This window comes from Stenella coeruleoalba (genome assembly GCF_951394435.1).
Source record: "Stenella coeruleoalba genome assembly, chromosome: 1".
NCBI classification, from domain to species: Eukaryota; Metazoa; Chordata; class Mammalia; order Artiodactyla; family Delphinidae; genus Stenella; species Stenella coeruleoalba.
Genome location: NC_137169.1, coordinates 83,400,656 through 83,427,383, shown reverse-complemented (window position 1 = coordinate 83,427,383; position 26,728 = coordinate 83,400,656). Strand labels below are relative to the sequence as shown.

Sequence of the window (26,728 nt, the reverse complement as noted above, 5' to 3'; positions counted from 1 at the left end):
TACTGGGTATCTTATATTTTCAACGGACTTTCAGTTAACTAGAGTTTGGGGGGTACATGTTGAGACTCTCTCTCTGCAAAAATGTTCCATTTAAAACTAAAAAGCTCCACATACTCAAGTTATGGCTTCCTCTAAAGGCTCAACAGACAGAAGCTAATTAAATTGTTCTACTCCCAGCTTTGCTTCATATTAAACAGCTGTTTGCTTCATCAGTCATGCCAAGTCAGGGACTAATCTAAGGAATTAAAAAAAATTTTTCCCAGAAAACCAAAGCTTCCGGTAGGAAGCAACTGCCCCTGTTCATTCACTGAATCAGGCAAGAAAATGGTGAAAATGGATAAAACCAAATAATGCTCATTACTGACACAAATTAAGGGCCTTTTAGAGTTTAGTGATTATTAAGTAGAGGAATACACAGTAAAAGTAGAAAAGTATTAGACTTGGTTCATACACCTCTACATATGGCTAGTAGCTGGCAGAAGGCTTGGATACTATCCTAGAACACAGCAGCCAGAACAGAAGTGGGAAATATTTCTGTGCCAATTTACAAGGGGAGTGTCTAGACATGAAATTTAATTAGCCCATCCTGATTCCCAGGAATTATGGACACCAAAGAAACTCTTCCAGAGGCTTCCTGAATACAAAGGATGTTCGTACTTTTCCCCACAAGATGGTTTCCATAAACTTTAATTCAAGTTGGTTTCTTCGTAGAGAAAACCATGAAAAGGTTTGAAGGATGCCTCTTAACCACCAGCTTGTGAGGGCCCTTCTCCAGGAGGACTCCCAGAACGAGGACCACTGGAAACAGCCCAGCCAGACTGATTTAGTCTTTACTTCAGCCAACAGTTCTCCCAATACCTGTCATGAGTCCGCCACATACCAGGCACTGTGCTGGGACTCAGAATACAAAATGGGAGACATGCTCATGGGCTAGCAGGGAAGCAAGAAACTGATCATTCCCACATAAAGTGGTATATTCATGGTGCTAAGGGGGGCACTCCCTGCTTTCCTGGGAATAAATACCCAGCAGAGAAGACATATAAACAGTGAGGAGATATCTGAAGGTACTCAAGCTAAACCAAGAGAACATCTTCTCATCTATTAAAATCCCAACAAGATGCTTTAAGGTTGAAACCCCTAAAGATTCAGTTCCACCAGGTGCTCTAGAAATACTGACCTGGGAATACAACCTTTACTCTCATTTCCCCATGTTCATTATCTCCTTGTAGCACAAGGGATTCCTTAGGGAGTGTGTTGGAATCACCAACGTCACCTCCAATCATCAATACACATACACAACCTTCACGTTCTGATACAACTTCCAGGGAAGAACCACTGCTGTACAGATTAGCAGTAAAAATCCTTAAATACAGGGGGAAAAGGTCTTATGTGGTTGTCTTTAAGGGCAGCAAGGAAGGGGGAGCTAGGAAGAATGCCCTACACATGCTTAGCAGTCCTTTTCCCATCCCTTTCCTTTTTCCCACATTGACTCCAAATATTCATTGCTCTCAAATCTCCAGTTCTCCCTGTCTTACAATAGATGAGGTTTCTTCCCATTTCACCAAAAAATGGAGGCCACCAAGCATAAACTCCTGATGATGGCAATGTTACTACCTCCCCTCGCCCCAATCCAGAATTTTTCTCTGCACATTACAGGCTCTGCTGGGGTGTATGCCCCACACATTCAACATGGTTTACATTGTGTGCAACCAAACCCCACCATCTCCCAATGTACCAGTCCTGGATGGTCAGCTACCCTCTGGGTGGCTCCGTAAGGGTATCCTGGAGGCCCACACGCTCTACATGACCCAAGCTGAACTTAACCCCAAACCAGTCCTCCCCCCAGGGTTCCATATCTCAGAGGATGATACTATCACCCGCAAACACCTCCTCACCTTTAATCTAGAACAGCTCAGTCATCCTGGTCTCCTTCCTATTTCCTACTCACATAATTAACTGACTGCCAAATCCTTGTAGATTGAAGAATACCAAATGAAGAACAACTTGATTCCAGGAAAGTTCTGAAAGTTTCTCATGAGATCCTTATTAATAACACAAAGAAATGTGGCTGGATAACAAAATTAGGTAAATCTAGAGTTAGCTGAAAAACTAGAACGAGCATTTAGATCAATGATCTGAAAGAGACTTGAGAAATATCTCCTGCGATAGCCCATAAGGTTCTCTCTTTTTGGTCTCTTTCAGTAATATTTTTACAAATATTTATATGTTTACTCAATCTGCATATAACACAGAGCTGGGAAAGATAGCTAATATAATCAGTTAACAGAATCAGGTTTCAAAATGATCTTCAGAAGCTCAAATAATGAATCCCAATCAGAAAGATAAAAACCTGAATAAATTTTTAAAAGGCAATACTCAAGTATAAGACTTAGCATAATAGCTATATAACACATGCGCATGCGCGTGCACACGCGCGCACACACACACACACACACACACACGCACACATACACGTAATATTAGCATTTTAATTTACACAAACCAACAAGAAATAATAATGTAATGAAGATACTAATAACAAAAAACAAACCTCAGAACCACTTACAAAGAGTATAGATCAAGACACGTATCAGTCCCATTTTACTCTGAATTAATCACATGTCAAAGTACCTTTAGAGCAGGGTAACTAAGATGGTGATTTTTAGAAACCATATCATATCATGAAGAGTTGAAGGGCTGAGTAATGTCAGCTTGGGAACAAGATTACTTAGAGAGGACTGAAGGGCATTCTTCGGACATCTGAAGAACTGTCATGTGGAAAAGTGAAAGAGGGAACTTACTCTGCACCACTCTAAATGGCTCACATGGGCAAAAATTACAGAAAGGGAAGAGCTCAGCTTAATTTAAGGAAGACCTTTCTAACAATTTAGAAGTGCCCAAGCATCTGTCATGGAAGTGGTAAACTGACCACAGGGAGGGTTGGTCTGCAAAGGGGTTGGGCACTAGTCTAACCTTTAGAGCACTTGCAAAGTAAGATTCTGGGATTCTAGGACTGAACTTAATTGTGGCATCTAAAAAGATAATTTTGTATTAAATATTACACTAGCTTTTCAACAGTCTATCACTTATGTTTTACAAAATCAAAGTTAGGCATGTAAGAAAGTATTAAGTACGTATGACATGTTGGGAAGTACACAGGCTCTGTTACAGTCTTGAGTTTGAACCTCAGCTCCACCACTTGTTCACTGTGTGACCTGAGGCAAGTAACTTGCCTTGCCTTACCTGCACCTTGGTTTCTTCATCTGGAAAATGGAGATAACGACAGTACTAATCTGACATGGGGAATAAACCACAGAACGCTGGGCGCTTAGAACAGTACTTGGCATGGGGTGCACACTCGGGAGTACTGTTTCTCCTTCCACCATCGACCACCTCCAGCAGCATGCAAGACATGCAACTTCTGGGCCTGTCATCACTCCAGCCCAGGGAAACAAGACCATTCTCTGGCCACTAGGCCCTATGCCTCTAACTCATCCCCCTTACATTAGTCAACACTCAAAATGTAGGCAGCCCCACTGCAGAGATCTAGCCTCCATCACTGGACTATCCCTGTCATGCTCCAACGTTCCTTCCCAGCCACCTGACCCAGCCCATCACCCCCTCTACCTCCCAAATGCTTCCACTGGTCCCCTGGGACTGGGCTCCCCACCCAGAAAACAGTGCTCTATGCTTGGCCTCTCCTTGGCCTGCTCTGAAGACACCCCTCTTCTTCTGCAGCCTCTCAGTTAGTGGCTGCCTAGGCCCTCATCCTTCAGTGTCAGGAGTGGCCCTACAGGCTCTTTGCTCTCATGCTTCCCTTCAGGGCTTACTCCTCCCTTCCCTCACCTCCTATAAACACGCAGGGTGCTTTGGTCCTGCTATTCAGTTATACCACCTTCTCCCTCTTCTCACTGATATCATATTCCAACCTCCTGAACATCTCCTCCCTTTCAAAGACTTTGGTCCTGGTTCACTTATGGTCCTCAAGCCCTGCCATTATCCTGAATGACTTCCTATATATGTAGAAGGCCCAGGTTTCCTTAACAACTCAGTCCCTTAATCTTCATCTGGAATGGTACCCCTTCCATGCCACCTCAACCATTCATGGACCTTTACTGTCCCTTACCCATCATTTTTCTGCCTCCAAAATAACATTTCTAGAATTCTCCTTGTTGACCTTTCCTTCAAGTGTGCTCAGTATTACAACATTCTCAGGTTACATTGGCCTCTCAGCTTTTCCTCAATTCAGTAGCCCTTTTCTCTTTTTACTTCCCTCTTTAATCAGCTTAGATCCTAGAGCACATCATTTCAATAACAGTCTTTCTAACACCTCACATCCCCTTTCCACTGCCAAGAGCCGGTGAAACTCCAACCGAGGACAGGCCCAACAATTTACTCAGTGACAAGGCAAGCACAGTCGGAGCACTGTTGCAAAAAGTCATATACCAAAGTTTATACCAGTCATATACTGGTGAGTGTGAAATTACAGTGGGATCAAACAGCTCTCAACTCTGCCCTGCACTCCTAACACATTGCCCTCGCCAACCAATCCTTTCACGCTCCACAATTAAATTTCCAAGTTGCCCCTACTCTTTTCAAACCTCCAACCATCCAGCCCCACTCTCAACAGATAACCCCCATCCTACTTCACAAAAAATAGAAGCCAACATATGAAAAGTCTCAATATCATATTATCAACCATTCAAACTACCCACCTGTCCTCCCATCTCAAGACAACCTAACCTGTGTACTTTGGAGCCATCCTCTCTGGCCTTCTTGGGAAACTTTTCTTCCCCATTATCCTTTATTCTCTCCTCAACTAGACCTTTCTATTGGCTTTTAAACTGGCTCAAGTTCCCAGTAAAAACAAGAATCAGGCTTCCCTGGTGGCGCAGTGGTTGAGAGTCCGCCTGCCGATGCAGGGGACACGGATTCGTGCCCCGGTCCGGGAAGATCCCACATGCTGTGGAGCGGCTGGGCCCATGAGCCATGGTCGCTGAGCCTGCGCGTCAGGAGCCTGTGCTCCGCAATGGGAGAGGCCACAACAGTGAGAGGCCCGCGTACCGCAAAAAAAAAAAAAAAAAAAAAAAAAAAAAAATCAACAGACCCACCACCTCTTCTTCAATTTTATATCTCTTTTCCAGTATAGCCTCTTGCCCTCTCTCCCTCCCCCCCGCCTTTAAGGACAAAGTTCTAGAATGGTTTTTCCATATTATCATCATTTCCCAGGTCTCTCACTCTTCAGCCCACCTCATTCCTGTCCCCACCCTCGTCGCTCCCCTGAAATAGCTATTGCTAAGGTCAGCAATGATTTCTATGTGTGGCCTTCGTGTCACCTGACATCTCAGCAACATTAGACACCACTGACTACTTTCTCCTTGAAACACTTTCTTCCCTGTGTTTCCATGACATCACACTTCTTCTTCTGCCCAGACACTGAGGAGCAGAATTCCCTAAGCCTCAGTCCCAGACTCTCTTCTACTTGTTTCCTGTGTGATTTCACCTATACCTGTGGCTTCGGTTACCACTTACATGCAGAAAAATCTCAAGTTTTAATCTCCATCCCAGGTCTCCTCTCTGAGCTCCTGACATGTATGGCCAACTGCCTAGCTGTCAGCACCACACAGCATTTCAAACACATTTCAAACCAAGCTCATGGCCTAATCTCTAAACTTGGTCCTCTTGCAGGTTCTTCATTTCTGTGAATGGTACCACTGTACACCCGCCATGTGACAGCCAGAAACCTAGGAGCCGTCCCCGATAACTTGCTTTCTGCACCCTCCTGCTAAGCCACCATATCCTTCCCCTTCTTAAGCAGCTTTCAGAAACATCCATTTTCCTCAAGCTGCTACCACCACTTTTCTGAATTGTCTCCAAACTGGTCTCCTTAGTGTAGAGAACAGACTGGAGGACTCCAAGGGAACTGGCTCTAAAAGCTGTCTCTGGTCATGCCACCTCCCCACCTACCCCCAACTTAAACCTTCACTGGTTGCCTAGTCCTCTGATGAGGGCCCTGCTCTCCCCAGCCTCAAGTGGCACTTGCCCTCGCTTGCTGCACCCCAGCTAGTGTGGCCTTTCTGACCCTTAAAGATGCCATGTTCCCTCCCTCTACAAGGCCTCTGCATAAGCTATCCCCCGACTCCCACCCTGCCCCTCCATCCCCCACTGTAACGCTCAGGCCCCTCAGCTCTCAGGTCAGTCATCACTTCCTCAGGGAAGCCTTCTGGGAGCAATCCCCCCCCACCCCCCGCCCCGGTCTGCTCACATGGCATCATGTCCCTCTCCTTTACAGCTGCAATTTAAATGAACATCTCCTTCCCCCAGAGGAATGTGAGCCCCATGAGGGTGGGAAACACAAACATTTCCCCCCCACCATGGTGTCCCCATACCTAACACAGTGCCCGCCACACAGCCTGTGCTCAATAAATGTCTATGAAATATAATAATGATGACAACAGACATTCGTATTCTTACACGTGTTTTCCATTCTGCTAGTACCTGATCAGTCACAGGTCCCTCATTTTACCAGTATAATCAGAACACTAGAAAGAAAAATTTTCTAAATTGACAACCCTAGTAGTATAGTATGAACACATATTCACTGCAAAAGGATTCTCACCTCCAAATATCCCAAAGCTAAGAGCACCAATGTTATAAATGAAATAACATTGAGTGTGTGCCTTACTCCGTTTGTGCTGCTGTAACACAATACCACAGACCGAGTGGCTTATAAACATCATAAATTTATTGCCCATCGTTCTGGAGGCTGGAAGTTCGAGATCAGCGTACCAGCATGGTTGGGTGAGGGCCCTCTTCCAGGTCACAGACTTCACATGGCCGAAAGGGCAAGGAAGCTCTGTGGCATCTCTTTTACAAGAGCACTAATCCCATTCATGGGGACTCCACCCTCATGATCTAATCACCCACAAAGGCTCCACCTACCAGTACCACCACTTCGAGGGTTAGGATTTCAACACATGAATTTTGGTGGGGGTGGGTCACAAACATTCAGACCACAGCGGTATGATATTTGGTTTGTCTATGCCAAACTCCTTACAACGTGTGATATATGTTCAAAGACTTCATGTGTATATTTAACTGTAATTTGCACTGTATTTTCATACTCTCATCAATTACAGATGTACTTATTTATTGAACTTATCTACCATGTCAGTAGCCCTAACACGTAAAAGTTTTTTAAAAGTCTCTACTAGCAAACTGTAAATCATTTGTAAATGAACACGTGACTACAGAAAATGAGATATTTACCAGACCAAACAAACAAAAACCCTACCAGAAAAATACCTGCTCCCCACCCATTCTGGTTTTACTTGCATTTTCATACGGGTGGTATGAAATCATTGCAATCATCTTTCTCAATGCTCATGAAATGTCAATAATTAACCAGAGACGTTAAAACCCCTTAGTAAAGAATAACTCATCATACCACCCACTTTTGACTTTTCATTCATGTAAAAATTTAAGCATCTAATCAAATGTGTACAAAGTTTTCAGCTAACTACACTCACCGTTTTTATTTTTCATTGTTGTTGTTAATTCTGCGTTGAGAGCTATATGAAAAAAAGCTAGGAGAATTCCACCTCTTTTTCTTTTCTGAGCATCAAGCTCGAGAACCATTAGCATTAGAGTAGAAGTCTAAAGGAAGCCAGCGGCATAAATGTCAACCGAACTTCTATAAATCCTCCAGTATTCATGGTGCTGCTTTTTAAACTGAAGCAAATGGAAAGAAATGAAGTCTAAACCTGGAAAGGCTAAGGAACCCTACATTAATATGATTAAGTTACACTCCCTCTCTCGGTGATATGATGTTACTTAAGATTCAACAAAGAATTGCTCATTACTATAGAAAAGATTTCTCCATGGTTCTTCCCTGTCAGTTAAGATCCTAAACTCTGAATAAGGGTGTCCTTTATATTTTTCCCATACTTTCAACCCTTTCTCTTCCAAGAGCATATAACAGGATTCAAGTTAAACTGTTTGATTCCGCCTGTTACAGACCTTGGCGATGGATACTCCCCTGAAACAATTTTTTTGGATTATCGATTGTTTGATGAAAACAAAGAATGAAACATTTAAGGTTAAATAGTCATTTCTAACTGGCCCTTATTTTCCCCACAATTCTACGTAGTAATTACAATCAGAGTGGGTTAGGACAGGAAGGAGCGAACTCTGTTCCCCAAACGGGCTGTAAGAGTCATCTACCCCCAGCAAGAAACGCCCTCACTCAGGGGCTCTGGGGTGGTCCCATCTTGTACCGCAACTCAGAGAACTGTTTTGACAGTTAGCTCATATTGTTACCTATCTCCTTATACAAGATTTCCCTTTTATCTCTCATAATCCTGTCCCTTTACATCCTATGCTAAATGCCTTCTAGGAATCTCTGATCTCTCTAATTCATATGTTCATATCCCAAAGCTTCCCCCAACCCCTCCTGCATCACACAATATTTTCTCAGTATATGTTCTGCTTATTCCTACCAGTCAAGAAGATTCTGTAAGTCTCCTTTCTATAGTTTGTTTTCTGGGCAGGGGGTGGGGGGATAAGGTTTCTTGACATATATTTTTCACATAGCCCAGAGTCCCCACCAAGAGGTTCTGACAAAACAAGGGTGAGGGGTTATCCCATCTCCTTAAACCCTCCCTGAGAATTCCTGCTCTTTCAAGAAATAATGTTTCGCCTTAATTGCCTACCACACTTTATCAATTCTCCCTCCTATTATAGGTATTTTTAATTAGAATCTTAACAAAACTTTTATTCTTATTCTCCTAGCTTACATTTACTGATAGGTTTTACATGTTCTAGCTATTAACTTAAAAATAAATCAAATGAAATCTAATATAGTTAATCTGTCATGGCAACTTTTTTGTTGTTCTTATTTTAAATTTTTTATTTCATTTTACACTGACTCCTGGCTTGGAATTTGTTTTTATAATGCCTAACAAGAAGTGTGGCTGTAATGAAAAAAGCCCTTCTTTCCCAGCTCCCAACCCACTGAAGAATTCTCCCCTTAGGAAATTCAAGAGTTCATTTTCAGACTTCCCTGGTGGAGCAGTGGTTAAGAATCCGCCTGCCAATGCAGGGGACACGGGTTCAATCCCTGGTCCGGAAAGGTCCCACATGTCACCGAGCAACTAAGCCTGTGTGCCACAACTACTGAGCCTGCTCTCTAGAGCCCGCGTGCCACAATTACTGAAGCCCGTGCGCCACAACTACTGAGCCCTGGAGCCCGTGCTCCGCAACAAGAGAAGCCACCACAATAGAAGCCTGCGCACCACAATGAACAGTAGCCCCCACTTTCCGCAACTAGAGAAAGCCCGCACGCAGCAACAAAGACCCAAGGCAGGCAAAAAACAGAGAAAAAAACCCTTCATTTTCTAGGGTCTTAAGGCTCAAAGCACAGACGGCACATTTTATTTACTTGGTAAATGTTGCTTCTTAGCATCTTACTCCACTCAAAACTTTCATAAAGAAGTCTTTGTTTTTTAAACCTATGAGCTCCAACCACAGCCACTGGATTTGGAATAAACCAGAATGCCTTAAGCCAGAAGACAATGGTAATTAGAAGGTCACACTAATACAGTATCTGACACAAATAAAAAGTAAGGTGCTGCAAGTTTATGTAATTTCAGAGCCCATCTTTAAGGGACTCAACATTTCAAATACAACACACTCCCTGAGCCTCAGACGGGGTCCGTGTGAGTGAGGGGCTCTGAAGCTGAAGTAGGGACCGGGCGACACCACATCACCTGGGGGACTCCGGAAGAGGCAAGAGGTTCTGCATTCAACCTCTACCAGCTTCTGATGTACTTATTTCCACATTTCTGCTCTTCCTTTCCTGGAGGGATCACAGAAGGAGCCATTCGGCTGGGGACATCTCTTGGCTTTCTGCCAACACTATGAAATCAAGGAAAAGCTGGACAGAGCAAGATTTTTGCAACTATGTTTTTTTTCTATTATAAACTTAAAATAACACAATTTATAATAGGGCAACTATGTTTTGTTCTTTTTTTTTTTTTTTTTTAAGGAATCACTGGGACACCTGCCAAGCAACCTAGGAAGTCGGGACCTAAGGAGACAGGGAGGTCTTCTCACCTCCAAATTGTCGATCTGATTACCTCTGAGAAAGTCCTCAGGTTGCAAGGAAGTGACTGAGGCAGAGCTCTGCCCGCCTGCCCCCTATTTCTCTCTTTTGCTTGCTCCCCATAGGAAACAGGAGACGGCATTAAATGGGTTAGAGGGGCTGAAGAACAACTGAGCAAATTTCTCCCACCTGCTGAGCTCTTAAGCCAAATTCCATTTGGCTAGAGAGAGCAAGCTAGAATCCAGTCCTAGTCCCAGTATTCATCAAGTGGTCTTTCGCTCAAGAGGAATATGACCTCTTGACCTGCAAGTTCTACAAAATGGAGATAAGAACGCCAATGGGGCAAGACGGTTATGTGGCTTAAATGAGACAAGTTAAATACACCTAGCACAGTGCCTGGCACATCCAGCCACTTGTGGTAGATCATTTAATGACCGTACATTCCTTTGCAATGTGACACTGCCATCCTACCATCCACAGCAAAAGACCTTGCAGCATCTGCCTTTCACCCTCTTAGAGCATTGCCCTGAAACTGCCGTGTAAAGAAGCCTGTCTAGCCTACTGTAGGATGAGAGGCCACATGGAGAACTGAAGCTGCCCAGCTGACAGGCAACACTCAATACCAACTGCCAGCCATGGTGGCAAGCCATCCTGGACCTTCCAGCCCCGCTGACCCCCCAGCTGAATGCAGACACATGAGCGAGTGAGCCTATCACCAGCAGAGTAACTACCCAGCCACCCACAGAATCATGAGAAATTGTCTTAAGCCACTAGGTTGCTGGGGTGGTTTGTCGTTCAGCAATAGATCCAAACACCACTCCATAAAGGATATTGTTTATTATTACCACCCGTTCCTAACACATTTCCTAACGGGGAAACGTTACACCTGACTCTCCAATGGCACCAAGTCACACAGGGATAGGCTATTCTGTATCTTAAGCAATATGATCATTTCCGCCTCCTATTAACCTTTGGCCTAGGGGCCCTGAAGCTTGTCTACCAAATGGGAAATCTGGTGGCTTAAATGAGAAGACAGCCAAGGAGTTACTAAATTGTCTAAGTGGACTTTTATCCTGTTACCTAAGAGCAACTTAAAACCCTACCCAGGGTACTTTGAGAGTGGTTTCTCTTCTGACCTCCTCCCATAAGACTGCTGTTGCCTCACACTGATTCCAACTGCACTATTTTCCAATAAACATGGTACTTATCTGACTCTGTATCTGGTTTGACACTATCAGGTAGCCAAAAAATCTAAATGCAGTGACGTGTTTCTTTGAACCATTTCACAGGCCAGAGAGGTGATGATGCACAAAACACATCTGATGTGGCTTCAGGTGACCTCAAGTTTAACATTTATTACAAACGTCATGTTTAAATACAGGGTTAAGTCCTGTCAAATACCTAAGCTTGGCCCATAGACTTGGTAATAAAGAACGTTCTGGGGCAATGTTCCTGAGGCCAGACTTAAGTGAATGGGGTTACAGAAGCTCAGATCCAGGTGGCCCAGGAAAGTTGAACTTTCCCCAGCTTTACAAAACAGGGTCAGGTGGCCCCAGCTCGTAGACCCCCTAATCCCAGAACTACTCATTCTATAACCTATTAACAATTTTAAGCCTGGTGATGCCCTCAAGGCTTCTTGGAATGATGGCTCTGACCTTTCTAACTTGTGGAGCTGACCAATGTGAAGATTACTATCCTTCCTACATGGATCAAGTGCAGAGTTTTGCTCTTTTTTATTTTAAAGGAAAACCTTTTTTTTTTTTTTTTTTTTTGCGGTACGCGGGCCTCTCACTGTTGTGGCCTCTCCCGTTGCGGAGCACAGGCTCTGGACGCTCAGGCTCAGCGGCCATGGCTCACGGGCCCAGCCGCTCTGCAGCATGTGGGATCTTCCCGGACCGGGGCACAAACCCGTGTCCCCTGCAATGGCAGGCGGACTCTCAACCACTGCGCCACCAGGGAAGCCCAAAGGAAAACCTTTTGTTCAATCTTTGCTATGGTTCGAATACATTAATGCCATCAAAAACAACTTCACTTCTTGCTTTTTAAGTTGCAAGCCTAGTATTCTTGGGCAAATGGGTTCTACTCACAGAAATTCCACTAAAATTATATATTCTCTACTACCTTGTAGAAAAAAATTATCCAGGAACAATATCAGATTGCTGTTTTCATTGGTCATGCATCCTCTTAAAGCTATTTCTGGATTAAACCCATGAACTTACACCTCATCCTAATGACCCTTCACTGCTCAGTGCCAAGGCATGACACCCCTGGCCAGAACTGAGGAACATGATATGAAATGCATCATAAAGCAAGGTCACTAGGTTTGACTGTACTACACTACCAGGAATGTGGTTGAGAAGGCCAGCCACTGCAAAGGCAGCATTTTCTGAATGCAAATCCAAAGGAGACATTTGTTTCACCTCCTAGAATCAGGACTAGATGGGCTTCTCCAAAGTGGTTTCTCTTCTGGACACCTTGAAGCTTGTTCTGGATTGTTTGCCTCTTTTCCTTGGCTGCTGGGAAGCTGACAGCCAGAACTTCCAGGAAGAAGAGAACAGTACTTCAAAGTACACGCGCCCTCATACCTCCATCGTATTTTCCTTTGACTTATTTTTCTTTTTCATCCTAAGTTTATTTTATCTTGTCATATGTATGCATCTTTGCAAGCCTTCCCTAATCTTTTTTGGAACAAGGTGGGGTATAAATAAAAGTAAAGATATTATAGTCAGTGTGTATGCCTAATCCCCCTACTCTAGAGAGAGAGCTCTGGTAAGCAAGGGCTGTGCATTGCCCCACTTTAAAATCCCTACAGTGTCCAGTGCTGTGCTTTTACTGCTAAGAAAATATTGGGGGGAATTAAATGGCAGAATATGTACTTTTTGATAGCACTATGTTACCTGAACTATGAAATACACAGTATACTAATGATTTTATCTTTTATCCTCAAAACAAGTTCCCATGAGTGTGAAAGGATGCACGTACAAGAGTATTAACTATAGCATTAGTTATCAGAAGCAACCTTAAGGTGCAGTGCTAGGGAAATGCTTAAATATATTGGTACAGGCACACTATCCCAAGTTACACAGACACTGAAATGAACAAGAGGATACAGAAGAAATGTCCATCACATACTACCACGTAGGAAAAAAGTAGGCTGCGAAACGATAAATTTGTCATAAATACATAGCTTGGCACGCTCTGGCATTTGTACAGAAAGAAGGTCTGAAGAGCTATACCCCCCAAACTGCTAACTGGTTGAGGTTGGGGGTGAAGCCACGAGAGGTGGGAGCTGGGGGAAGGGGAAGAAGTGAACTTTCATTCTCTTGAACACTGACTGTCTGTAATGTTTCTTATAATATGCAAGTGTCACTTTTGTAATTTAAAAATAAAAAACACTGAAGGAAACATTTAGAGACTTGAGGCTATAATGCATTCTCAAATCCTCAAAATGCCTAATGTCTTAAGGGTTTGTTCCGAGAGACTCAACTGGGATACTCCAAACATGCTGCCTTTGCTCCAAGCAGCCAGGCCTCCCCTTCCCGCAACTTGGCCTTCCTCCCTATCGACTTTATCTTGTCCTGGATTTCTGCACAAAGCGTGTAAGAAATTGATGTGTTCAGTAACACTCATACACGTTGTTAAAATATGAAAAGGCAAAGAATCTTTCTCCGTCGGAACATAGCTATAGAATTTATAAGCCCTTAAAACAGCATATAACAAATTATAAAGCATTTAAATTCATAATTGGCTCAAAATTTTTACATGTATTAGAGCAAAACATGTTAATTGAGAAAGACTAGTTTGGGGAATTATATCCCTAAAATGAAACACTTTGTAAAGGGCGGTTTTTCATTTGTTCTAAATTTTTTTATCAAATGAAAATTCCTCCTTCCTCCTCTTCCACTAAATAAACATGTGCCAAACAAAGAGAAGTTTTCTGTGCCTTCAAAATGTACTTTTTAAAGGTTTTTTTAAAGCCTATTTGAAGAAAGCTAATTAAATTAACTTGACCAAGATAGTTTCTCCATGTCCCCAAAATTTTAAAGTTAAATCAAAACCGATGTATAAATCTACCAATGTATCAGTTATTTCTAAAGCGGCCATGTCACAGTGGACACCAACACAGCCCAGGCCGGGATCCAACGTGGGCTCCAAGCCTGGGCTCCATGGGAACAGTCAGGTGGAGACTATACGTCTGGAGCTCAGAGATGATGTCAGAGAAACCAGGATTGAAAGCATCAGATAGATAGCAGACAGTGGAGGAGCAGCGAAGTCAGACACTGGAAATATATCAACTAAGAAAATCAGACAAGGCAGGGATGGGTCAAAGGAAGGATCCAACTAGGTCAGAATGTGGATGATAAAAGCAAGCAGTAACCAAGCAACCCAGGTGATCTCTGATACCTGTGTACGTTTTCCTCCCGGCTTTGTTGTATTTGTCCACTGGTGAGGGTGTTAGGTATTGGAGTCAGATGTTAATTATTATAAAAAGGAAATCAAAGGCCTACAGATAGACTCTGACCTTGATAAACATCCAGGGCACAGCTAGTGGAATTAGCTCAAGGATGCTGGATGCTGTCTCACCTATTTCTCCAAGAAGCTTTTTTGGCAATCCCAAAGACTATGAATGATGATTCCAGTTTGACTGTAGATCTTGAAATAGATGTCTAAAGAAGTCTTGATAAACCCTTTTATAAAATGTAATGAGAATACTTTTCCAATTCACTGTGAGGCAAGCAGCCAACTTCCTAAGGAGTTTGATCAGCAAATGGGGTTTTGAAACAACACATCCATCCGCTTCTTCTGCAAGAACTTCTCAAAGCTGGAAGAGGAGACGTGTGCTGCCTACCCACCCACTCTGCACTGTGACGCCCTTTGCTCCCTACCCAGCTGATCAAAGTGGCCTAAATCTACCAGCCAATTAGTTCTGGATCCATTTGTCTTCTTATTTAACCTACAGAGAAAAATCTACTGCTCTAAAGATACTACTTTCAAATCCAAGCTTACTCCTTCCACGCCTCCTTTTCCCTCAAAACCAACTGTTTTGCTTTGAAGTGGACAGAACTGGTAGGAAGTTCTATTTTTGCACCTGCCCATCCAGCTGCCTTTCACTAACGTGAGTCCTTCACCCTCCAGACACCAGATGAGCTCCCACACTTCCCCCTGTCCCCACCGACAGGGGTCCAGGGATCTCCCAACCACTCTAAGTGCCCCCCACTTCCTCCAGCGTCTCCAACCCAAGACCCAGGCTGCTCCACTGCAACCTGTTTTACCATCCAGCAGACAAATGGTTTCCAAAGAGTGGACTGTGACCCATTAATAGTTGATGAGTTTCGCAGAACACGGAACAGAAACAGAAATAGAGTAGAAATAGAAATGAAAATAGAAACAATGCACAGTAAGGGTACATATTGTTTCATGAAACCTGTTTCAGATACACATACACTTACTTGTGCCCTGAGTCAATGTGAAAATTGTACTGTGCTGTCATCCAGAAATGCCTGAAACAAGTCTTTCTCCATCTAGTCAGACCTCCCCCTTGCTACTGGGCCTGCTGCTCAGAGACTCCTTTCCCCGTGCCGGCTCAAGCTCTGGACAGACTGCCAGCTGTCTTCTTCATCGGCTGTTTGCACAAACCTTGGCCTTTTAGAGTGACTCACAAGCCCCTTCTCATGTAGCCACAGGACTGCTCTCTCCTTGAACAGACCAATGTTCTGAGCAAACACACACACACACACACACACACACACCCCTTTGCTATCCTTAGCCCTCTTTTCAGGATCTGCTCACAGCACCTCCAACTGTCTCACTATGAATAACAAACTCAGAGCAGCAGGACTCCATTTCTTTGCTACCTTTCATCTCCAACGAGAAAAAAACATCACCAAAGTCACTCTTGAAACACCTTAGATTTTCTTACAAAATTAACTTCACTTTCCTGATGTAATGCGTTCCCTGATGTAATACATCCAGTGCCTGATACCAACGCCAGGGAAAGGAGCTCATCCCTAAAGCCTGTCTGCCATCCTTGAGAACAGATGGCTACTCCACCGCCATGTTGCTCTCTCTTCTTCCTCTCACAAGGCAAATGGAAGGAGAGAAGGCACAACGAGGTGATTGTAGGAGCATGGGGGCATCCTTTCCTCTCTCAAGGACAAGGGCGAAAGCTGTCCAGCACAGCTCCACCCCCAGTCCTGCCCTCCCGCGTCCAATCGCCCACAATTCTCACCCAGACAATTCATGCATTATCTTCCTCTACAGAAAAACTCGTTTTCTGTATCTTCCTGTAGACCGTTCAGTTTACTTTTCTCAGTCAAACTGAGTATCCCACTTTTTAATCTTCCAAGAGATAACAAAGCTAAATGAGTCCTTAATCTGCAGGATGTGGGACATTAGTTCGACAAGAAGGGAGCGGGGAGACAATGAGGTCTGAAGGTCTCTTATGAAGCAAACTGCTCAGTTTCCTCTCTTACACGGAAGGCCAGCTTTGAGGGAGGAACATAAACGTGGGGCATCGGTTAGAGCACCAAGGGAGAGAGTGAACAGGTCTGAGAACTGCAGGACAGCTGTGCTAGGCTCTGAAGGGCGAGAAACACTCTCAAAGGGAAAGGGAAAAAGGGCAAGTCACATCTAGGGCACATTCTAGAATTCTCCTCACAGCCCCACCACTCCCTCTCTGCGACCCGGCCCTTTCCCCATTTCCCAGTCAGGAATCCAGGGCTCCTTTAGCACCTCTCTGGTCACCTGGTTATTGGGAGGACAGGCCCTCCAGCCCCACCCAAGTCGCTTCTTCCTCCTTCCCCACTCCTAGCTGGGAAAGTTCCTAACCAATCTAGCACTGAGTTAAATTTCTGATGGCTCCCTGCTCCAGAGGCCTCTCTTTACCTTGCTAATCAAATGAATCTCTCTCCGATGGAGATTTCAGAAAAATGAAGGAAAAGGTAGGCCAACTCTTGCATCCATACCCTAGGGTCTATGTAGAAGGCTTCCTTCTTTGGAATTTACTATAAAGTTTCAGCCCCTTGACCACTGCCATTCCTAGGCACCTCGAAGTATACAGCTTGAGTCGCAAAAAGCCATTCTTCTTTCCCACAAGGTAAAGAAGGATTAGAGTGAAAGGAACAGGAACAGAAAGCTAATAGTGTAAAAAAGCATGACTAACTGAGCAGCTGGGTGTGAGGCATCCACCCTAGATAGGTAAAACTCACGCAAGATCACACAGTAAGGATTCAAACTCTGGAGGGAGGTAATGTGACAAAAGGGAGCTGCAGGGGTAGGGAAAAAAAGGCATCCTGAAAATATATTATCCTCAGGATCACCTAATGGCAGAGGAAGGAGGATGGCAAATAAACTAAAATCCATGGTTCCTCAAGCCAATCTTTCAAATTTTCTAGTGTTGCAGGAGTCCACTTTTCTAACTTAGTTTCACCCATACAATTTAAGGACAAGATAAACAAGGGAAAAATTCTCTACTTCACATATAGCACACTTAAAAGGGGACTGGCATTAATTCTACCATATTACCTTAACTGGCTACACAAAGATGAAACTGCATTCCAAACTATACCCTGTGCTCACACAGCAGTATCTCACTTAAAATACACAATCTAAGATCCATTTTTCTCAACTCCGTTTATGAATGGCTAAAGATTTTACTAAAGTGACAGTTTTTTTTCCTACTACACATCAACTCCTAACATCCACACAGACTCTTCCAACTTGTCCCCAAATTGGAATCAGATTCATTTAAACATTATCAAATATCACTCTTTAAGAATAATTTTATAATTTCATATAAAAATGTGCACCACATTCACACTCAGATGTGTACAACTAAGAAAATACTGGCCAGCAACAGTGAACCTTTAATGAACTTAGACAACTCAAAGCGCTTTCACGGAGGGCGACAGGAAAATGCTAGCATTATGGATCCCATTTTATGGCTGGGTAAACCGAGGTACTTAGTTCAATAAACTTGCTCGGGTATACAGTGGTAGAGATGGAAGCAGAAACCAATTTCTCCCTCTGACTCTGCGCCCAGTCCCTCTCCCACTAGACTCTTCAGCACTCGGTAGCTAAAAATGGGACCCACTTGAGAACTGCAAGCGTAAATAAAAGCTTCTTGTTTTATTTAGTAGTGGGGAGGTGTAAGAGGGGGAGACTTACCCACTTGATGCACCTGATCCTGTACCGGCCTCTAACAAGAAAGCTTTCTCTGGATGCCCAAAGCACCCATCCCTTTGAGCTGAGACCCGGGAGGCACCCCCAGGCAGCCCCATCAGTCCGAATCACACAGCCCGGGAAACGCGAGTGGAACGCTGGGCGTCTGGGCAGCGCTGGGGCCGCGGGCCTCGGGGACACCATCTGCGCCCAGAGCTGCGCCGGAGCCCGCCGGGCTAGGAGGATGCTGAGCCGGCAGCACACACCTGCTGGAGCCCTCCGCGGAGCCCCGGGCCGCCTCCCGCGCCGGGGACGCCCACCCAGCCTCCAGGCGCCGGAGCCCTCGGCCGCGCTAGGCCGGGGGCGGGAAGCCGCGGCGCCCCTGCCAGCGGGCTGCGCTCCGCGGCGCAGAAGAGCCACGGGGCAAAGCGAGCCCGCCCTCCTCCCGAGCCCTCTCCAAACGGCGTCACCTGTGCCGGGTCCCGGGGCGACTCGCGCGCGGGCAGTGGTGCGCCGGGCCGGGAGAGGGCGGCGAGTGGTTACAGTCGCCTGGTCATCCGGCCCGGCCCGAGGGCTGGCGCCGGCCAGAGCCGCCCCGCGAGATGCTCTTTGGGAGCCAGGGGAGCCAGGGGAGCCGCGGGCTCCGAGCCGCAGGGAGGAACAGCCGCGGAGGATACTGCTACCGCCGCGGCCGCCGCGCCCGCCTGGACTGCGGGCTCGGGTTACCGCAGAGCGGCTCCTTAAAGGGGCCGCGGCGCTCGGGCTCAGGCTCCCGCTCCGGCTCCAGGAGGCTCCGACCCCAGGCCAAAGTGGGCGGGGCCCGGGGCCCCGAGGCCGGCAGTAGGGCAGATCTTCGGGTGCTGGAACTTGGGTCCCGGAAAGGGCTCAAAACCGGGAACACCCGAGGCGGGCTGCGGTGGGATCCTGGAAGAGCACACCTCGCCAGGGACAGAGCGTAAGGTTCCTCGGCTTTCCAAAGCAAGTAACAAGACTAGCAAGTGGGACAATGGTCTCAGTCCGCTTCCGCTGCGGTCAGTACCTGGGCTAGCCACGTAACCAAAATTCTTTTCAGATTATGAATTTACATTTTTCCTTAGATGCCCAAATTCTGGTTAATGAAGCGCATGGTTTGATTATCAGAAAGGAGGTGAAAGGGCAATTGCTGATTTTTCCTGCTACGTCTCTCTTACACAAAGTCCCTCGCAGTTTTTGGTTTGGGGCTGCAGATGCGTTCCAAACTGGGTAGGGGGCGTGTGTGGAAGAGGCAAGTTCTTTTGGAGTAGCCTCCTCCGGAATCCCTGAAAAACACCACCTACACGCGGAGCCCCTCTGCTGTCAGGGTGGGGAAGTAGGATTTGGAAATTTTTGGGTGCTGGCTGAGAATTTCAAGTTGCCCAGTGCATAAAGTTTGCCGTTAAATAGTAGCTCTTCTGACCTGTTAAATACGGCCTCAAAAACTTCCGGGTGTCCTGGATCAAAAAGATAGAATTGTTCTGAATAAAACAAAATAATGAAGAAATATATTTAGGCTGTTATAATTTGCAAAAAAAAAAAAAATCACAAATACTTTTTTTAGAAAGAACCTCACTGAGGTTCAATTTCTTCATCTCTATAATGGGGATAATAATTCACACACATCTCTGAAGTGTCTTGGCAAATGGACTTCAGACTGACTTAGAAAAGACAAAACCTATTCCAAGCTACAGTGACAGAAAACTGCCCTGTAGTCAAGCAGGGAGGAAGATCTTGCAGGCCCCCAAGTGCATGTTCCCCTTTTTCTCCCCAAGATTCTCAGAACATACCAGGGTACAAATACCCTTTGACAACAACCTGTCCCATCACAGTCGCTTCACAGTGTGCATAGTCCTTGACAACTTTGGTTTGCCCCATACCTGTCTATGCACTCACACAGGTATTTCAGAACTATCCACGGACAGGATGGTTGTAGGTGCACATCAGTGGGATCAGCCCTGCAAGTACAGATTACACACGTTATCTCAGGAATCTGCATCAAGACTACCTCTTCCAGGGGCTTCCCTGGTGGCAAGGTGGTTAGGAATCCACCTGCCAATGCAGGGGACACTGGTTCGATCCCTGGTTCTCTTATTTTCTTCCCATAATATATATGTCTTACTTTTGTCTGTATTTTTATTTTTAATGAAAGTAATACAGTTAAGTGAAAATTCAAGTGGTTCTTAAACGCTTTTAACAAAAAATATCCAGGAGTCCCATCAGTCCCCTGACCAACTTCTCCCCCACCTAGCTTCACCCCAGTTCCCCACAACCCTGCTAGGTGTTCTTCATTTCCTAAATGATAAACTTATACCAATGTTTCTTGATTTTCAGGTTTAGACATTACTTATTGACTTCTTGTCATGGTATTTGAGTATTTAGCTCTTTTATACACACCACCACCCACTTTGCCCTCACCCTTCCTTCTGACATAGCCACATCCCAACTCTCGTTCAAGTCAGCAGTTAGGGTTGTACCATCTTGACAATACAAATATAGGGTGTTGCCGAATCAAGTAAGTTACCATAATAAGGCTTTTCTTGAAAATCTCCTGTTCTTTCTGGAGTTAAAAGTTGCTTTATTTTTTCACTTTTAAAAAAATGTACCTAACCTGAATTTATCCAGATGCTTCAATGTAACTATCAAATGCCCATCAATAATATCTTCTAGGGCTTCCCTGGTGGCGCAGTGGTTGGGAGTCCGCCTGCCAATGCAGGGGACAAGGGTTCAAGCCCTGGTCTGGGAAGATCCCACGTGCTGCGGAGCAGCTAAGCCCGTGCGCCACAACTGCTGAGCCTGTGCTCTAGAGCCTGTGTGCCACAGCTACTGAAGCCCATATGCCTGGAGCCTGTGCTCCGCAACAAGGGAAGCCATCGCAATGAGAAGCCCGTGCACTGCAACGAAGAGTAGGCCCTGCTCACCGCAACTAGGGAAGCCCCGTGCACAGCAACAAAAGACCCAACACAGCCTAAATAAATAAATAATAAAATAAATAAATTTATTAAAAAAATAATATCTTCTAATGCCCAAACACGTGATTTTTCATTTATTCTTTTACTTTGCTAAAGCACAGACCCCAGCAGCTTACTCAGAAGGGGTGCATAGAAGATAAATTTTTAGAGGGCTTGACTGTCTGAAAATGTCTTTATTCTATTCTCATCCTTGATTGATAATTTGGATAAACTGAAGATCATTTTCCCTTAGCATTTTAAAAGCATTGTTCCATGTCTTTTACTTTCAGTGTTGCCACTGCAATGTCTAATACCTTTCTAGTTCCCATTCCTCTGTATCTGACCTATTTTTCCTTCTAGAATCGTCCCATTATCTCTAGTAGTCTAAAAGTTCACAGTGATGTACCTTAGAATGGTTCTTTTTTCATTGATTGTGCTGGATACTCAGGGGTTCTTTTGATCTTATCTGCAATTATTTTCTTTTATTATTTCTTTGCTAATTTCCTCCCTCCCATTTTCTTGTTCTCTCTTTGTGAGCTCTTGTTACTAGGATGTTGGGACTTCAATATTATTCTCTAGATTTATTGTCCTTTTATCTGATTGATCATCTCTGCATCTTTCTTTTCTACTGTCTAAGACAGAGATTCTAAATTGGGGGGGGAGGGGAACTTCCCTGGTGGCGCAGTGGTTAAGAATCCGCCTGCCAATGCAGGGCACACGGGTTCGAGCCCTGGTCCCGGAAGATCCTACATGCTGCGGAGCAACTAAGCCCGTGCACCGCAACTACTGAGTCTGTGCTCTAGAGCCCGCATGCCACAACTACTGAAGCCTGTGTGCCTAGAGCCTGTGCTCCACAGCAAGAGAAGCCACCACAATGAGAAGCCCGTGCGCTGCAACGAAGAGTAGCCCCCACTCATTGAAACTAGAGAAAGCCTGCCCGCAGCAGCAAAGACCCAACGCAGCCAATAAATAAATAATAATAAAAAAAAATGGCGGGGAGGGAGAGTTGATTCTCCCCACCCCAGCCATTTGGCAATGTCTAGTGATATTTTTGGTGGTCACCACAGGAAAAAGGGGCATGCACTGGCATCTAGTGAGTAAAGGCCAGGGAGGCTGCTAAGCGTGTAACAATGCACAAGACAGCCTCCCACGACAAAGAATTTCCAGCCCCAAATGTCAGTCATGCCAAGGCTGAGAAATTCTGGACGAGGAGAATTACTTAACTTTATCTTCCAACCTTCTAAAGTTTCTATTTCAGACATATTTTTCTTTCCCATTTTCTGATTAGCTCTTTTGTTATGGGAACTCTCCATCAAAAAATAAACTCCTTTCTCCAGAAAAGAAATTTCATACCTCACAGAAAGATTGTGTTGGTAGTGGTACAGTCAGGGTGGAGTGCCTGAGTGCAGGCTGGCTGTATGAGGTGGGGAAGAGAACCAGTGGTCCAAGAGCTTTGTAAACAACTTTGGTCAATCCCCCTTCTTCAGGTTTATTCCTCAACCTGCCTTCCACCATACAGTGCACCTCCAAATGCTGTCTCCTCCAAGCACTTAGGTTAGCCCCTCTCCCAATTTGCCAAGTCAATTACAGTCGGCCTTCCATTCCTGTGGATGTGGAACCCGGTCATAAGGAGGGCAGACTGTACTTCACCATTTTATGTAAGGAACTTGAATATCCATGGATTGTGATATCCAAAGGAGGTCCTGGAAGCAATCCCCCAAAGATACCGAGGTATAAATGCATCTCTACTCCATCCAACTTCTGGCTTCCAAAATTTACTGAGATCTCCCATCTGCTGTGTACTTTTCTCCAGTCCTCTTCTTTCTTGTGGCTTATATCTTGTAAACCCCTTTGTACACTATCATTTTAGTGCTACTCTGCAAAGAATAAGTGATTTTAAAAAATTAAGTAACAGAAAGGGACCCAAAACAGAGGAAGGGGAAGAACATAATTTTTCTTAAATTTCTAAATTATTTTTTTAATTGTGCCAAAATATTTTCATAAATTAAAAAAATTTTTTACAAATTAAATAGATGTTAACAATTGCTAGTTTACGTATATGCTTATAACTTTTAGATCAGTTTGTTGAATATCCTTCCAGATACTTTTCCATGCATACTTGCATATACTTTAGGATTTTTTAAATAACAAAATGAATTAAAACAGTACATATTATTGTGTAATTGCTCAGACTATTCCATTCAATGGGTGCACCATAATGTATTTAACCAATCTCTTACTGTTGGACATTTATAGACCTTACTGTTGGACCAAATTTTCAGTTTTCCCAATACAGTAAAGTAGTAATGTCTGACTAGAAATTAATTCTAAGATTCAAAGCCAGTTTCAAGGTTAACGGGGAAACACTGGAGGATTCCTGCTCAGATCAAGAGGAAGAAAAACAAAAAAAGAGGAAGACAAGGGGGATGGCCACTCTCCCACTGCTAATACAGTGGTACTGGAAGTATCAGTCAAGGGTACTAGTGAAAGAGAAAAAGTAAAGACAATAACCATTGGGAAAAAAAGATTATAAAGTTGTTAATATTTGTAGATTATTACATACTTGGAAAACCCAAGAAAATCAACTGAAAAATATATAAACAATAGAAAATTAAGTATGGGAGCAGGATATAAAATTAATTTGTGGAAATCTGATATATATAGATATATATGTATACATATAACTGTGTACATGTGTGTATATATACATATATAAATACACATATATATTTGTATACACACACACACACACACACACACACACACACACACACACAATACCCCCTTACAAAATAAAAGAAAGAAAAGCTTCCACTTACAACTGCAGCAAAAAATATAAAGTGCCTAGGAATAAATTTAACAATACGAATAACAATATAAATATGAAAAACTTATATGAGAAAACCTTTAAAACACTCCTACAGGACCCAAAGTAGACTTGGAACAATGAAAAGATAGACCATGTTGTTAAATAGGAAAAGTCAATGTATGTCAATTCTCCCTAAATTTTAATTTTTAAATTTATTGCAATGTCAATGAAAATACTATTTTCTGGAATAGGACAAGCTGATTCTAAAGTTCATATGGAAAAATAAACAAGCAAGAATCACAGAAAAACTCTTTTGAAAAGGAAGAATAGCTTCCTATGTATTAAAAAATACTACAGAACCTCAATAATGAAATACTTTTGGATAAGCCATAGGAATAGAGAGACTAATGGAATTGAATAAAAAGTCCAGAAATAGACCCAAATTAGGGGCATCTCAAACCACTGGTATAAAATAGACGTTTTAATAAATGGATAACATCTGGAAAAAATTAATTTAAATCTATATCTCATATTGTATACTAGGATAAATTCCAAATGGGTCAAATATTTAAATATATACTGTGAACACACACAAATGTACTCTAAGAAAATATAGGTGAATTCTTTTCTTACCTTGGAATGGGAAGGCCTTTCTAACTGTGACTCAAAATCTAGAAGCCATAAAATATTAATAAATGTAACTAATTAAAAATCAAAAACTACTATAAGGCAAAAACTAATAACAATAACATAAGCAAAGTTGAAACACAAATTACGAACTAGGGAAAAAAAATCTGGTACTCAAATCGCAGATAAAGGGCTAACCTCCTTAATGTATAAGAAGCTTCTAGAAATCAAGAAGAAAAAATTCTGCCACTCAAAAAGAAAAAAGAAAAGAAGACCTTAACAGAAAAGTGACAGAAAAAGAAATATAAAAGTGACCCTTACACATTATAAATGGCCCTCATTCATAAAGATAAGCAAATTAAAACTAATCAACCACATCTCATACACAGATTGTTATTTTACTTTCTCACTATTCTCTGACTTTGGAGCATTCACTTCCCACTACATTCTCTTTAGATTGGAATCTACCCACTATCATTTTGAGAAAAAATGGGAAATTTATGAAGCTATGTCTTTCTTTAAGTTCTATAGCACATTTTGTTAACAGGGCAGATAGAGCTTAACTGGATAACATTAGAGTGTTACTGTTTATCAACATATAAAAATATATGCTTGCTGTTTTGAAATATGAAGAACCCATATATCATTATGATAAAAATCAGAACAAGTATGTTCCCTATCTTCATCCTATTAACAAATTAAAAAAAATAAAGTTGATAGTTAAATTATTCATAACTAGAGTTAAATACAATTTTAAAATTTAGAAATATTCCTTAGTATAAACATCTCCTACCCTAGCCCCATCCTCTGCCAAATATATTCAGTTCCAAAAGAATCAAATTTTTGTAGTGATATAATTCAACTACTTCACTAGTCATGTGTTCATATGCACTGATCATATGAACTATCTTAAAAGTAACTAAAAAGAAAAAATTTCTTAGCAATTTCCATGACAGTATTGTTTTAATATACAAACATATTATCTCCCTTATATGTCCCAAACAAATTGATCTCCTAATGTCATCATGACTATCATTCATGTGATAGTATTACTGTAATCAACCCAAGATTTAAATCCTGTTCATCACTAACTGAAGTTCCTGTTTTAGGCACTCTGTATGAGAAGTTAGAAGCATCAAGAATGAGAGTTATGGGGGATTGGTTCAAGATGGTGGAGTAGAAGGACGTGCTCTCACTCCCTCTTGCAAGAGCACTGGAATCACAACTAACTGCTGAACAATCATCGACAGGAGGACACTGGAACTCACCAAAAAAGATACCCACATCCAAAGACAAAGGAGAAGCCAAAATGAGATGGTAGGAGGGGCGCAATCACAATAAAATCAAATCCCATAACTGCTGGGTGGGTGACTCACAAACTGGAGAACACTTATACAACAGAAGTCCACCCACTGGAGTGAAGGTTCTGAGCCCCACATCAGGCTTCCCAACCTGGGGGTCTGGCAATGGGAGGAGGAATTCTTAGATAATTAGACTTTGAAAGCTAGCAGGATTTGATGCAGGACTTCAACAGGACAGGGGGAAACAGAAACTCCACTCTTGGAGGGCACACATAAAGTGATGTGCACATCCGGACCCAGGCGAAGGAGCAGTGACCCCATAGAAGACTGAACCAGACCTACCTGCTAGTGTTGGAGGGTCTACTGCAGAAGCGGAGGGTGGCTGTGTCTCACCGTGAGGACAAGGATCTCATTCAGATTCGATGGAGAAATCAAAAGCTTTACAGACAGGCAAAAGCTAAGAGAATTCAGCACCACCAAAACAGCTCTACAACAAATGCTAGAAGGGAACTTCTCTAAGTGGGAAACACAAGAGAAGAAAAGGACCTACAAAAACAAACCAAAAACAATTAAGAAAATGGTAATAAGAACATACATATCGATAATTACCTTAAACAGGAATGGATTAAATGCTCCAACCAAAAGACACAGGCTCACTGAATGGATACAAAAACAAGACCCATATATATGCTGTTTAAAAAAGATCCACTTTAGACCTAGGGACACATACAGACTGAAAGTGAGGGGATGGAAAAAGATATTCCAT

The 26,728-nt window shown here is 43.3% G+C and overlaps 1 protein-coding gene across 3 annotated transcripts in view; it reads right to left on the bottom strand.

Annotated features, from left to right (window-relative positions):
• LOC307188415 (TLC domain-containing protein 4-like) overlaps positions 1-26,728 on the bottom strand; it is a 105,598-nt gene that overhangs the window by 45,690 nt on the left and 33,180 nt on the right. The window contains exon 1 of one of the 3 annotated variants that reach the window (XM_079925467.1): positions 18,733-19,250. The exons of 1 other annotated variant lie outside the window; for it this stretch is intronic. The gene's annotated coding sequence lies outside the window, so the exon portion shown is untranslated. Of the gene's footprint in view, positions 1-18,268; positions 18,682-18,732; positions 19,251-26,728 lie in introns of those variants that run through there. One more of the 3 variants, XM_079925468.1, reaches the window with a different exon arrangement.